The following is a 15,829-nucleotide window of genomic DNA, read 5'->3' on the forward strand; positions in this document are numbered from 1 at the left end:
CATGAATATTGTCGAAACCTCAAAAGTTATCGCTACGCGTCTATGTACTATCAGCCGAAAAAGTGCATGGAAAGCCTAAGGGTCAATTTTGCATATCAACGTCTGTAGCAAGAATGGACTAGTGTATAGATAGAAAACTAGATGGCGTTGAAAGCAAGAATGGAGTAGTGTATAGATAGAAAATTAGATGGCGTTGTTGACCAAAAAAGGTTAATGTAGGTGAATTTGCTAATAAGTAAAGAAATTCATTAAATTATTACGAGTTTTTATGTTCATTGTCGTTTAAAATACATTTTTTTATATTTTAATTTCAAACGAGTGTCACTTAGTCACGGTGGGTAAAACCACATTAGGGAGAGGTAGAAATCATTTATAAATTTTTGTTATGAGTTTTTCTAAATATGCCTTTGTCTTTAAATACTACTAAGTTAATCGTCCAGTGGCGGTGGCACCCTCATTAGTGCGTTTTCACATTGTCCAATCCGATATCGGATGTAGGACCGATATTCCATACCTTCCGACGTCCGATATCGGATCGGATAATGTAAACTGCAGAGAAATTAAACCCTAAAGATCATCGGTCGACGGCGAGCGGGTCACGTGATGTGTGCTCGCCCGAGCCGGTTCTCCCTCATTGTGCCTCCCCCCCGCCCGCACCAACCAATTACTTTTCTAGCAACCGTCGTTTCTGAATACATATTTGCTCGTTTTTAATTTTATAATATTTTGTCGGCTTCCAGCCAAACATCATACAAAAAGACATCACACTTAGCGCCACTGCCAGGATTTGAACTCGGAACACCAAGCGCCCGACCCTTCGTATAACCAGTGCTCTGTTCCCCTAGGCTACCAGTTGAGTTGACAACCTTGTCGAAAATTTGCCTTGCATTACTTCAATGCAATCCGTAATCTATGTGGTCTCAGTGGTCTGTTCTCAAACTCTTCTAATGACTACAGGATAAGGTTGAAATTGGCATAATAATAATGTTAATGTTATTCTTCCGAAATTTTTTATACCACCGCGATTTTACTTCAGAAAAGTATCTCTTGATTTTTCGTGTTTTTATTACTTGCTGGTTAAGGTTGAGATTTAAAATAATTTACTTATTTATTGTCTTATTTACTACACTCTAGTTGAGGGTAATATCATTATTACTTTTCAAGTCATTACATTACTAACTATTGGAAGTATGGAACAAACATTAAAAAAAAAACAAGTTTCCTTTATTAACGAGTATCCCTGTCTTAATGCTCCACCTGCCCCTCTAGCACAACTTGCCTTGTCGCGCGCGAGTCCATACTTGAAGTCGCGCTTTATGTATGGACTCGCGCGCGACAAGGCAAGTTGTGCTAAAGGGTCTGATCTCACATAGCTATTATTTCTAATGTGTGTAAACAAAGTTATCAGACATTGTGATACCTATCAGGGAAAGATTTCTATATTTTTTTTTAGTATAGTTATAGTATATGTTGGTTCTTTCTCAGTGAGTTACTGAGACATCCCAGTTTAAATAGCTGTAAAATAATAATGTTTTAAAAAGTATATATTATACGTTTATATAAACAAGGTTTTCTATTTTAGTTTGTTAGTAAATTAACTATAGTTCGTTTCAAACCTCGGGTAGTTCCATGTAACGGGAAAATTTAAGTTACCAATTATTGCATGACACTTCAGGTATTTTTTATTATTTTTTATGTCTATGATTAAAGTTATTAACTTATATAGGCAATATGAGCATTATACAATACTAGCTTTTGCCCGCGGCTTCGCTCGAGTTAAATTTGAAAATTGAGGAATGCTCCATACTCAATCCATTTTAGGGAAGAGACCGGGGTTGGAAATACACGAAAAGTAGCCTATGTCACTCTGCAACCCTTCAACTATCCGTTCCATTTTACCGTGAAAGGCGGAAAAACAAACAGAGACAAACACACTTTCCCATTTATACTTAATATTAGTATGGATGGTATATCGTTAATACGATCGTTTAATTTACTTCATAAAAATCATAAAAATTTTCACCACACCAACGCGAACAAAATACTGACTATAAAACATCAATTTAAATCAAATCCAGCAATCTATTCAATATTTATGATTTAAAAATAATTATTTGTAGGTAAGTTCTACCAGCCAGCTCAAGGCATCAAGTTAAAATTTGGAAATTACTTTGCACTCTTGTGGATAACATGCAATTTTGGTATCCGTTATCCAAGAGCGCAAAGTAATTTCATACAAATTTTAACGATGTCTTGCCTTAGAATTTACTTAAAAATGATGATTTTGAATCCTAAATATTGAATAAATTGATGGATTTGATTTAGTTTGATGTTCTATAGTCTGTATTTTGTTCGTGTTGGTGTGGTGAAAAATTTTGTGTTTCACTCGGTGGCAAAGTTTGTTTAACCTTCGTGCCTTGAAACCCTCGCAACGCTCAAGATTCCACTTTTTGAACCTCTCGCTACGCTCGCGGTTCAATATTGGAATCTTTCGCTTGCTCGGGTATCAATATTGGCACGTGCGGTTAAACAACAACTTTGCCCCCTTGGCAAAGTTGGATTCCAATATTAAAACAAAAAACAAATAACTATTACACATATATATAAACAACCAGAAATAACTAAACGCTGTTGTTTTCATTATTGTATTTATTTTCATTTATTTTTTACTAATACCTGGAGGGCGATTTTTGAATCTCGCATACGGGATTTTGTCACTAAAATACCGGTTGAAAACGGTGACTTGTTTATTATTTTCAGTGACAATTTTCTGAATTCGAACGCGTGAGACTCAAAAATAAGCCCGCTGGTCACGATAATGTTCACTTTTATAATTGCCTAAAACCTTATACAAAGTATTAAAAAATACGACAACGGCAAAATAAGGTATACAGCATTATCTTCAGAGAATAACTGCAATTACACATTTTATTTTACCCTAAAAGTTCTTATCTTAAAAACAAGATATATTAAGTTATTTATTTACTTCTAAATAACAGCCTAGATTAATAATCTAATACCTCGGGTGTTGACATGTGTAGGTAAATAAATTACAAATATCTTTCTAATATGTATAAAATTTCCACCATTTAACCTTACTGTTTGAGCAGTGGTTTAAAACTTTATTTTGGGTGTTAACTATATTATTAACCGCTATTTTTATAACATATTAAATGGTCTAATTTACAGCCGGATGGCAAATTACCCAACATTTTATTAAGGTTTAGGCTTAAGTTGCATTTCCGATCGGAAAAGGATTGAAGCCTCACCCCAATTAAAAATGTAGGTATTGTAGGTAATATGTGAAATAAAGGAGAACTAAGATTGTTAATTTTTCATTATTTCCAGCATAAATAATTTTTAGTGAATGAATCACATTAAACATAAATTTAAAAAAGCACCTTTATAAATCCTTTCACCTGTACGGTAAAACGAGAGTGGATTACAGGACTGGTAGGCAATTACCTACTTAATTACCACTTATTAATAAATTGTGTCAAGTTTGAAATTATTATCACTAACTCCAATATAGTCTTGTTATCAAATAATCAAAGGTAATATTTTTTACTTACGTGTTCAATAGAAAAATAATGTAATTTTTACATATTAATATAGGCATATAAAGTATTATAATGTTATTTATACACTTATTTGACACACACTGTTGCATCGATTAACAGTCTTTGTTATACCTACAGGCTTGACCTGGCCAAATGATTATGTCACTAATATTTGGTATAACCCCTTCCTTGTCAATTACATCTTGCAAACGGGAACGCATAGATGCGACAAGATTTTGACAAAAATCTGACCCGCGAATGTTTTCCCATATTTGCAAACAATGAGCTTCTAATGCTTCGGGGTTCGCTCATTGACGTTATCCCAGCGCTGGACCATAACACCCCAGACATTCTCAATTGGATTTAAATCGGGCGACCTAGCAGGCCACGGAATAACTTTTACTTCATTTTTATTTTGCTCCAACCACCTCTTCACAGTATGCGAATTATGAATAGGGCAATTGTCCTGCACTAACGTTATCTGTGTCATTTCGTCTTCAGGATATACGTTTCGAACAGTAGGTAATAACGTTTCCTCTAGCACTTCCACATATGTTTCGCTATTCGCTCGATTGGGAATCCTGACGAGCTCCCCGGCCCTGCTGCACTCATCCAGCCCCACATGTCCACCGAAATACGGCCCGACTCCATGTTAGGCACGACATTGTTGGTATCGTACCGAGTATTATTTCTGCGCCATAAATGAAGACGGCCATGTTGACTTGATCTGAAAGACTTTTCGTCAGTGAAGATAACATTACTCCAGTCGTAGTCTAAGTGATCCTTCGCAAATTGTAATCTTGCCGTTTTGTGTCTGTCTGTGAGAAGAGGCTTAACAGCAGGCCTGCGATTGTGCAAGCCTTCACTGTGAAGAACTCGACGAACCGTGTCCGCACAAGTGCCAAATAAACGGGCATAGTGGCTTGTCGGTTTGAAACCATTTTCCTCATATTCTCTCACCATAAGCTGACGTTGTGAGGCGTCTATAAGGTTCGGTCTGCCAGACCTCTGGCGGTGTGACAGCGACCCTTCCATTTGGAAACGTTGTATCCACAAACTAGCAGTTTTCCACTGTAACAATTTATAAACACGTAATTAAACATAAATTATAACCATATTTTGTATAGCATTCCAACTTATTTATTGTCTAAAACCAATTGGTAAGGAAATAATAAAACTACTTACATTCACACCGGTTTCTCTAGCTATCTCTGAAATGTTTCTCCCTTCTTCGTGCAACGCAATTATTTGCGATCTTTTGACTACGTCAATATTATTATGCGAACTCATAGTTAAATAAAAAAAGGCACAAAGAAAGCAAAGAACAGGATACCCAGACACAGAAATGAACTGAATGAGTTATACGTGAATTGTAAGGTAGGTAATTAGTAACGACTCGAATAAGACGGAAATGTCTATCTACCCTCAGTACCCTTACACGTTTTTTTTTTCTCAATACAAAAAATAACGAAATGTATCGAAAAACTTATAGTTATAAAAAATATTATTATCAATCTAATTTGAATTATAATAAAATTAAATTATCATCATGCTGTAACTTAAGTTTTACTTTATTGCATAGAATTGTTCTTATTTGCCCTCTCTCTTCCACTCATAGCAAGTCGTGCATCGTGCTGTTGCGGACAAAGTTCGTATTTGTTGATGTTGACACAACCAGGGACTAATTTCGTAGGCTTTTTCAATTGGTCATTTGGTGAGGAGGTTTGATGCATGGATTTCTATGCAGGAGGTTCCCAGTTCGAATCCTAGCCGGCGACTATGGAAATTTGTGTTTTGGAATTATTTTAAATTCTGAATGGTTGGTGATGTAAAATGATGGCAGATGTTAAGAATAATTAGTAATTACTTTCCAACGAAAAAGTAACAAAAACTACAAAAAGTAAAAATAAATATAAAATTGAACGAACAGTTCGAATCGTAGGTAGGTAACTTTTTGCGTCAATTTCGTTTTCAACGCCATCTAGTGAGCTGGAAAAAAACCAACAAGGTTTTTTGGAAGCTACGTTGCGTTCGTTTAACGTGCACGCCAATTTTGTTTAGAGTTCGCCATCCACTTTTGCGGCTGATAGTACAGTCAACCAATTGGAACCCTAGGCCACTCTACAACCATGTCAAAATGACAAGCAGTAAGAGATTTCTTACAATCTGATTTATAACGTCACTATGACATAGTTCTACAGTGGCCTAGGGTTCCAATTGGTTGACTGTACACAGACATGGAAATGATGCGCGTGTATTGCGCAATAGGAGCAGCCATCTACAAGTGTGTGTGTTCATGAACAAGCGACAGGCGTATTCAATACAAATCGGCCCACATATCCGATCTCCTTCCTTTGTATATCTATTTTGACGACCGGTCTGGCCTAGCGCGTAGTGACCCTGCCTGATAAGCCGCGGTCCCGGGTTCGAATCCCGGTAAGGGCATTTATTTGTATGATGACTTGATGAGCACAGATATTTGTTCCTGAGTCATGGATGTTTTCTATGTATATAAGTAATTGTATAAGTATTATGTATAATAATATCGTTGTCTGAGTACCCACAACACAAGCCTTCTTGAGCTTACCGTGGGACTCAGTCAATCTGTGTAAGAATGTCCTATAATATTTATTTATTTTATTATTTATTGGTGCTCCCATACTGGGCATGGTATGACAGGGACAGCGCACAACACACCATCGCACTGTCCCTGTCACACCACCATATGATCAAGACCATACCAAGATTTGAAATTCGAATCGGGTTGTGTCGTGTAAACATTCTGCTAAGCATTATCTTCGACATTTTATTTTATTAAGATTGTCAGTTTATTAAATTCACTTGGTGATTTTACGGGATATTTTTACATACATACATATAATCACGCCTGTTTCCCAGAGGGGTAGGCAGAGATCACGGATTTCCATTTACTACGATCCTGACAAATCACTTTCGCTTCACACACTTTCATAACGTTTCTCATACACGCTCGTCGGTTTCGAGTACTTCTGACCTGGCCTTTTATATATATTTTTATCGCATTTAATTTATAATATCCAGAATGAGTAGGTAGAATGCAGAATATTAATCAATACCATGATTTTTAAGTAATTATCGATATTTTTATCACCATCCTCCTTGCGTTATCCTGGCATTTGCCACAGTTCATAGGAGCCTGGGGTCCGCTTTGACAACTAATCGCAAGATTTGGCGTAGGCACTAGTTTTACGAAAGCGACTGCCATTCTGACCTTCCAACCCGAAGGGTAACTAGACCTTATTGGAATTAGTCCGGTTTCCTCACGATGTTTTCCTTCACCGAAAAGCGACTGGCAAATATCAAATGACATTTCGCACATAAGTTCCGAAAAACTCATTGGTGCGAGCCGGGGTTCGAACCAGCGACCTCCGGAACGAAAGTCGCACGCACTTACCGCTAGGCTACCAGCGCTTATCTATATATATTATGATATTTTTCTCATTATATGGATTTTAATAGGTAAAAAGGAAAGAATTTAAATAAAACCACATGGTAAACTGTCTTCGTAACTTATGGACGCCTTCATGCTTGCGCGTTGCGGACGATAATACCTATTGTCAGATATCGGATTCCGTGGGGCGAAGCTTCTTGACAGCTAGGGACTTCCTATATCGATAAACTTATTTATCGATACTAGTTCTAAATACTAGTGATCACATAAAAGTTTGCTTATAAAATATATTTTTTATTAAAAGAGTATGCGCGTGTGACACTGTTTGAGTTGCAGGCGTCCATAGGTTACGGTAATCGCTTTCCACCGCACCGGACCGTATGCTTGGTTGCCACTGACGTAGTATAAAAAAACATTATGTAATAAAATAAGAACTCAATTTTCTTCTTCTTTTTTGAAAACGTTTTTAAAAGTTTACTCGTCACAATTTATTTCGACGCTATTTATTGTAGACGCTATGTATGAATTTCATACTGGTCTTCAGAACAATAGTTACAAAAAACACACACAATGTTGGGGGCGGTCACTAGTATATAGAACTAGTATCGATAAATGAGTTTATCGATATAGGAAATCCCTAGCTGTCAAGAAGTTTCGCCCCACGGAATCCGATGTCTGCCTATTATAATTATAACCTATTTGTACTATGAAAATCGTACTCACCGATTTCATTTCTAATGTGAACACTGTATACGTCTATAGACTGCAGTGCTTGATTAATAAAGCTACTTAAGGCAGCATTCTCGCCCAAATAATAAGCCTTGCGATACAACGACGAAATGCTGCTAGTGTGACTTACATGTTTGGTTTATCTGTTAGTGTAAGTTGGTTCATAATAAATGAAATAAATGAAAGTGTCTACGACACCATGCTTAAGGAGATTACGTAGTTTTTAATATGTTTAGTTTACTTATTTTTAGATTAAGGTTAGTATTCATAATCCATAATAATATTATAAATGGAAAAGTGTGTGTCTGTTTGTTTGTCCGTCTTTCACGGCAAAACGGAGCGACGAATTGACGTGATTTTTTTAAGAGGAGATAACTGAAGGGATGGAGAGTGACGTAGGTTACTTTTTGTCTCTTTCTAACGCGAGCGAAGCCGCGGGCAAAAGCTAGTAAAAAGATAAATAGACCTCTATGTCATATCATTAAACTTAATGTCATCCTGTTATAAATGTTACAATTATAACGACTGCTTGTTAACGATGGCTATCTCCAGGTAAAGTGAGTTATTAAGTGATTACAAGTATACAAACAACTTATAAAATAGGGTTCTAAGAACCAGTATATAGTGTGCTTGGAACCGGATAGTTAGCTGATAATATTAAAATAAATAATAAATAAATATTATAGGACATTCTTACACGGATTGACTGAGGCCCACGGTAAGGTCAAGAAGGCTTGTGGTGTGGGTACTCAGACAACGATATATATAATATATAAATACTTATATACATAGAAAACATCCATGACTCAGGAACAAATATCTGTGTTCATCACACAAATAAATGCCCTTACCGGGATTCGAATCCGGGACCGCGGCGCAGCAGGCAGGGTCGCTACCGACTGCGCCAGATCGGTCGTCAGAAATATACAAAATATATATATATATATATATAGAATATTAACTTCGTATTTATACTTAGTAAGGTAAAAGCACCAGCCTAACTTATTTTTTTATGAATTTTTTAAACATGGTCTAAAAAAACGCTTTAAAATTTGATTTTAGTGAAGGCCTCTCGCTCGTTTTTGCCCAGAACATGCAAGTTGTGGAATGAGCTACCTACTGAGGTGTTCCCCTTGCGCTATGACATGGGGTTCTTCAAGAAGCAGGTATTTAGGGTTCTCAAAGGTCGGCAACGTATAAGTGACTTCCTGATGTTGCTTATGTCCATGGGCGGCGATGACTGCTTCTTATCAGGCGGCTCGTCTGCTCGTTTGCTGCCTATTTTATAAAAAAAAGGAGGTATGAGATCGACATATTTGTTTACCTTTTGAGTTTTCTAAAAATTCAAGAGTTTGTAATTTTAAAGTAATTAAAACAAAAGTTATGACCAGAAAACCAGTTTTTGACCCTAAAATTGTCCATTTTTGATGGCAAATATCACAGAAACAATGAGCTGTGAACTTCAAGAGAGAAAATTCAAGAGAGTTTGTAATTTTAAAGTAATTAAAACAAAAGTTATGACCAGAAAACCAGTTTTTGACCCTAAAATTGTCCATTTTTGATGGCAAATATCAAAGAAACAATGAGCTGTGAACTTATTATGAGATATTATTTTGTTTAAAGACGATGCTGTTAATATGATAGGCTTTAGAAACTATCATAACATCAATGGATTCAAATCGAAGGTCATTGGCGCAGGGAACGCCCTTAATCAGTACATATTTTGCATATAGTAGTAGTAGTAGTAGTAGTAGTAATCACTTTATTGTGTACAACAGTTTATATACAATTTGTAGGAATAGAGATACAAAGGCGAGCTTATCCCTATAAGGGATCTCTTCCAGCTAACCTATCCTTACCTACCTTATTAAATCGCGTATAAGTAATATTTACACTAGATATGGCGATACTTTTCCGATACTTTACTCGCTTATATCGAAACTTTAAAGGGCTTGAAATGTGTACCATAAATATAAGTGTGTTAGAAAAAGTACAATTGACTCTACTAAATAAGTGTCAAAACTATGACATGTCAATCTCATTATAGAACACACAAAGCCCGTTTCTCAACAGCAATAAAATTGATGTAACATCTATCGCAGGTGTATGGTATTTTTTAACCCCCGACGCAAAAACGACAGGTTGTTATAAATTTGACGTGTCTGTCTGTCTGTCTGTCTATCTGTGTGCTCCCGAACGGATGAACCGATTTAGACTTTGTTTTTTTTTTGTTTGAAAGCCGAGTTAATCGGGAGTGTTCTTAGTCATGTTTCATGAAAATCGGTCCTCTATGTCGGCGGTTTTTTTTAAATTTTAATTAAAAAAAAACGTATTTAGAAAAAACTAACTATGCTATTCTGTTTCCTATAATGGACCTAACTATATGCCGAAGTTAACGGAGTTCAATAAAAATACGGTGTATAATGCACGGGAAATAACGATAAATCGATAATCCTTATCGTTATTCATATGCCATGTAACGCCGGGGGTCTCATACTTGATTAATTGTGGGCGCACTGATGAATAGATACGATCATCCAGTGTATCAAGCTTCAAGCGGAAGGATTGTACAGTCAACCAATTGGAACCCTAGGCCACTGTAGAACTATGTCACAGTGACGTTATAAATCAGATTGTAAGAAATCTCTTACTGCTTGTCATTTTGAAATGGTTGTAGAGTGGCCTAGGGTTCCAATTGGTTGACTGTACCTAAGATATAGTATAATTTATAGGAAAGTTGCAAAATTACTTAATAAGCAATAATCGTTGGAAAATAATCATTAACTTCTAAGTGGCCGGGTAGTCTAGTGGTTAAAACGTTAGCTGAAAATTTGGGTTCGATCCTCGACGTGTCAGTTCCTGTTCCACCGGCCGCAGTTAGCTGGTCATTTTCACGACAAGAACTAAAAAAAACTTTTTGTTCTAAAGTAGGTAAATTTAATGTTTTTCCTACTCAGAATCTACAAATACGAGCCTTTTCGATCCTACTAAGTGAAAAAAAGCGTCCAAATTAATTTTTTCCACTTCGTTACCGGTTTTCAAACACTTCGTATAGCGGTTACAAAGCGGAAAAAGTATGCAAACTAACAGAAAAATTGGGACCAATTGTCCCTTATTTTTCGACCCGTGATTCTGAGTAGGAAAACATAAAATTGATCTACCTATTCTTCTAATCCCATAAGTCGATGACTCGTATTTTGTGACAATCAGCGCCACTCTGTCACGTACGTTGCCAATTAAAGTATCAAAAATCACAGTTAAAGCATACCCCTAACAAACAATGTTCCTACAACCTTTGAATTTAAAATTGAAAAATGTCACTATAGTTTTCACTTTACTATTACTTTAAATCACAACATTGACAATATTAGATAAGTAGTAAAACTGATACGCATAACATAATTATACTTAACATTATTTCAATACTGAGACTTCCATTCACTTAAACCAACCGCAAAACTGTCCAAAATACGAAGACAAACACCTAATATAAAACCTCATAAATCCATCTGTCCACTATGCTTATTAAGGTCCCTGTACACTGTACGATGCATCGGTAACAAAAAATGTCCCAGAAAACCTTTCACGACACTTGTCACCCTCTATCATATCGGACCGCGCGATGGTACAGATAGCAAAAATGGTAGGTGATTTTTTGCACGGAAATTGTATTTTATACAATCGTGATATTAAGCCTCCGCCACACATAAAGCGTTTTGATAGCGTTACCGTTAGAGGAGCGAAATGATAGTGGTGCGCCGGGGGAACGCTGGCGTTGCGCCCAGCGCTCTCAAAACGCGCATGTGTGGCCAAGCTTTACATAGCCTTTTAGTCGAGTACCATGTTTAGGCCACGAAGGTTGCTGAGTGGCCTAATAGTACGGTACTAGAGTGAAAAGCTTAATTATATCACTATTGTATACACCAGGAAAATGTTAACTGAAAAACATCAAATACATCACTGTTTTTAACTATTATTCTTCAAAATCATCATTTCAACGGTATATTTGGCAAATACCACATAATGGGATATGGCAGATAATAATAAACAATTGGGTTTCTATTGGTTCCCATAAAGTCTCAAGTCATAATGTATCGTTTGTCCACATTTTTGTTAGTCATAATTATATTTTTCTCAGAAGCGCATAACCTTTCAGGATTGCCATAAAACAAACCTTACTTAACCTAAGCAGTCTATAGGTGATCTGAATGAAAACAGTGAAAAGTTAACCGTTCCTGAGTTATGACTAATGATAATCTGGTATAATAATCAATACATTATGACTTATGATCATTATGTCAAAAAAAGGGATCTATAAACAATTTTTACATCTATTTCTAAGCAATTTTTTTGCTACCGCTACCTCGGGCGTGGTGCCAGCCATCCACAGCAATATCTGAAGTGACATCCACTGATATAGGTATTTTCGATATCCACACGGTGTATACCTATACTTATACACCGTGCACCATGCTTTTATAAGAACGAGGTCGCAAATGTTGCGGGACCGTGTAATATTTCTAAATAAATGTGATAAATTGAGAATGATGGTGGCGACGGTTTTTTATTATGGAGCATGATGGAGGTACACAGTGTATACGGTTCATATGTATGTTGACTTGTTGTGATGTGGGGACTAAAGGACAAGTCGATTGTATGGAATATAGGTTTATTCTGTGTTGAATTACAGTTAGCGGCAACTTATATAGTATAGTCAGGAGTTGTAGTGTGAGTGTGGCCTGTCACACTACATCTCCCTTCCCATGAAAAAAAAAGATTAATTATTCATTGGGATTAATCTTTTTTTTTGTTTTCATTTACGATAACAATCACTGGCTTGACACTGGCTTTTTTTAACAGTTTCAAATTTTAAAAAAGTTATTTAAACAGTTTTGCAATAAAAACAATAGCTCTGAAGTATGTATAAATGTAGTACATGACATTTTTAAAAGATATAGGTAAGAAACACTAGTGAAATAAGATATTTAATTCTGATAAAGTAATCTATCCAATAAAGATCTAAAATAAACAAACTAAAATAAACATTACTTATAATTTGAACTTAAAGGTTAATATGAAAACATCCTACTTAGGTAATTGAAATTCCTAAACAGTAGCAAAATTAAAGTATAACTTAACGAAATATTTAGACTAATACAATAGATGACGAAACAGATATTTAAACAAACACACTACATAATAATATATTTTAAACAAAAGCCCTTAGATTAACATGAAAAGGTATTTTTTTTTAATTATTATTATAAAAGTACATCCACATCATATATATTGTAAATCACATAACAAACATTCATACAAGGTATAACTAAAAAGATCCAACAAAGCAAAATAAAAAAAAACTAACTTCATTTTAAAGTACGCAGTGTATTCGTCAATACACCACGTTTTTGTCATTTCCACATTTGTCTGGTACCACATATCACTTAGGTACTTATCACTTGCAAGTCTTACATTTATTTTTCCCTTATAGACGTCTCATTTATATAACATTTTATTTAATTGTGCATCTAAAGCGTGCAATACTTGGCAAGGGTACACAGCGCATTTACTTGGTCGGCCGACCTTTTATTTATTTATTTATTTATTAGCTCAGGATACAAGTATATTTATTTTAAGCGTGCACACATACTATTTTTTTACACATACAGGCAGTTCTTTTAACACACATCCTTACATCAAAACCTTCCATGTGTCCAAGGTGTCCCCACGATTGATGCTCGACCGAATCATTGTCAGACGGCCAAGGATTCCCTACCTGACTTGTATCCTGGCATACCCTTGCTAACCTAATCGCACAACACCGCCTCTCGGGCCAGCTTCGATACGATAGGCATTTATATTTATTAAGTAATTCCTTTTACATTAAACACTTTCACAAAAAAAAAAACATTCAAAATCCAATCATATAATTCAACACTGTGAAAGCTTTAACATATAAGAATTTCAACAACTTTAAGTTGATCAGGCTTATCGTTCTTTGAAAAACTTATTTGCTTTAGCTTACCCAAACACTGCTAACTCACCATCTATGTCATACGAATCCTTTCTCCATAAATTAATGCTTCCATACAAATCCAACATTGTCAAAATTAAATCTTCTTTCTCTATAATATCTTCTAAGTAGGTAGACACACAATTTCAACACCAAAACCACTATCCATAAAATCCAAGTTTACAACAAATCAAAAGAAACAATATCTACTTATACCTCCAATACATTCTCGTTCGTATTAATTTACAAGTTGATTTTTCAAAATACCTACTATACGTGTTCTTTTTTTTCCATTTATAACCGTAATATCCATATCCATTAGTAACAAAAATGTCAAGTCCGTTAAGTACATTAAATAAAAATATTGATTTGACATAAAAAAAAACAATTCTAAATTTAAAACAACCTTAATTATCCTTATTTAAACTCCATTTATTTAAATCCAAGTTTATGGTTAAAAGTGGGAACTGTTTGAGTTTACATTTTAACAAGAAGGATTATTGCAAAATTTATATAATGTTACAAACAGGTGCACAATATTGATACAATGTTTATTGAAACCTGAGCTGTAATTACAGACGGCGCATACAATCATGGTGGCATCATGACTAAGTTTGTGATGAAATCACTTCCAAATGATTTGTGCAACGTTCGGGATACCTAATTGATGTTATGTAACTTATGTATTATTGAAATGTGATTGGATTAATTTATTAGAGAAAAAAAATCTATGTTAATTAGTGAATGGTAGTATGCATAATATATGTATATTTTGGTCTGATTTAATAAAAAAAAATGACTTGGCTATATAGACATAACAATTATTTAAACCAAATCCACATTTTAACCATATTAGCTTTTCGTTATCAGCGTACCGTTAAATCTTACTTTTCTTAATATATTTATGTATCTTAAATTCTTAATATATTTTTTTCATTTAATTATTTGCGTGATAAGATCCGTTTTGGTATATGGAACTCAACTCTCTTATCATGCTCATTACGCGTTAGTTAGTTTAAACAAAACTATAACTTACTTGTATATGTTACTTAAAACACTAAACGAAATAAAATATAACTATCAACTCAACACTGTCACAGTACATTATCCTTTTCGCACGAATTGTCTACTGCACTATTTTTGTATGTTCCTTGACGTCAAAGCCGGTTGCACAGAGCCTGGACCCAGCACACCAATAATCCCAGACCACGGCCGGGCCATGGCGACGGCCTTGTCCAGCGACACGAACAACTCCCAGCAGCGACCATGCACCGTCACAAAGATAACAAGTCCCAATTTTATTTAGTAAATTTTTTGCTCTTGTCACTGTTATAACTTTACACTTAGTGATTAGTGTTCATTATCACTTTATTTTTAGTAAAAATAGCTACCTAGTTTATACTTTGTATGCACTGTCCATGATATGTTCTTGCCGATAAATTTATGTTTCTGCCAAATTAAGTTAAGTCTGTTAAACAGTCCGAAACAATATTATTTATATTATGGTCACCACAATTTGATTAAATGCACAAAATTTTACGGACTTGTCCACTGCAAATTTCACTGTTCTTTATCGTAGTTGTTACAGTCGACCAAATTATGAGCCGAATTTCCTTTACATTATCCGGCCGGCGCGCGCGCCGCCAGTGCAGCGCGAGGCCGCACTGGCAGGGTCGCCATGTGATGTGGGGACTAAAGGACAAGTCGATTGTATGGAATATAGGTTTATTCTGTGTTGAATTACAGTTAGCGGCAACTTATATAGTATAGTCAGGAGTTGTAGTGTGAGTGTGGCCTGTCACACGGTAAGTATATACAAGTTAGTTTCTTGAACTTTCTAGCTTTACTATTGTGGAATAATGTTATTAAATAAAGTTACAGTTACGTACGATACGCTTATTTTTAGTTCACCCCAGAAGTATATAATTATGTAGTGAAGCAAGAGCTAATCATAATAAAAAAGGTGTATACTAATATTTTAACATTAAGTATAAGGCAAAGCGGGGCAAATCCTGACATTACTTGATACATTTATTGATTTAAATAATAAATAATTATTTTAAAATTTATCAAGATTCATACAGAGTAATATTTTAC

This window comes from Leguminivora glycinivorella, chromosome 20 (genome assembly GCF_023078275.1).
Source record: "Leguminivora glycinivorella isolate SPB_JAAS2020 chromosome 20, LegGlyc_1.1, whole genome shotgun sequence".
NCBI lineage: Eukaryota > Metazoa > Arthropoda > Insecta > Lepidoptera > Tortricidae > Leguminivora > Leguminivora glycinivorella.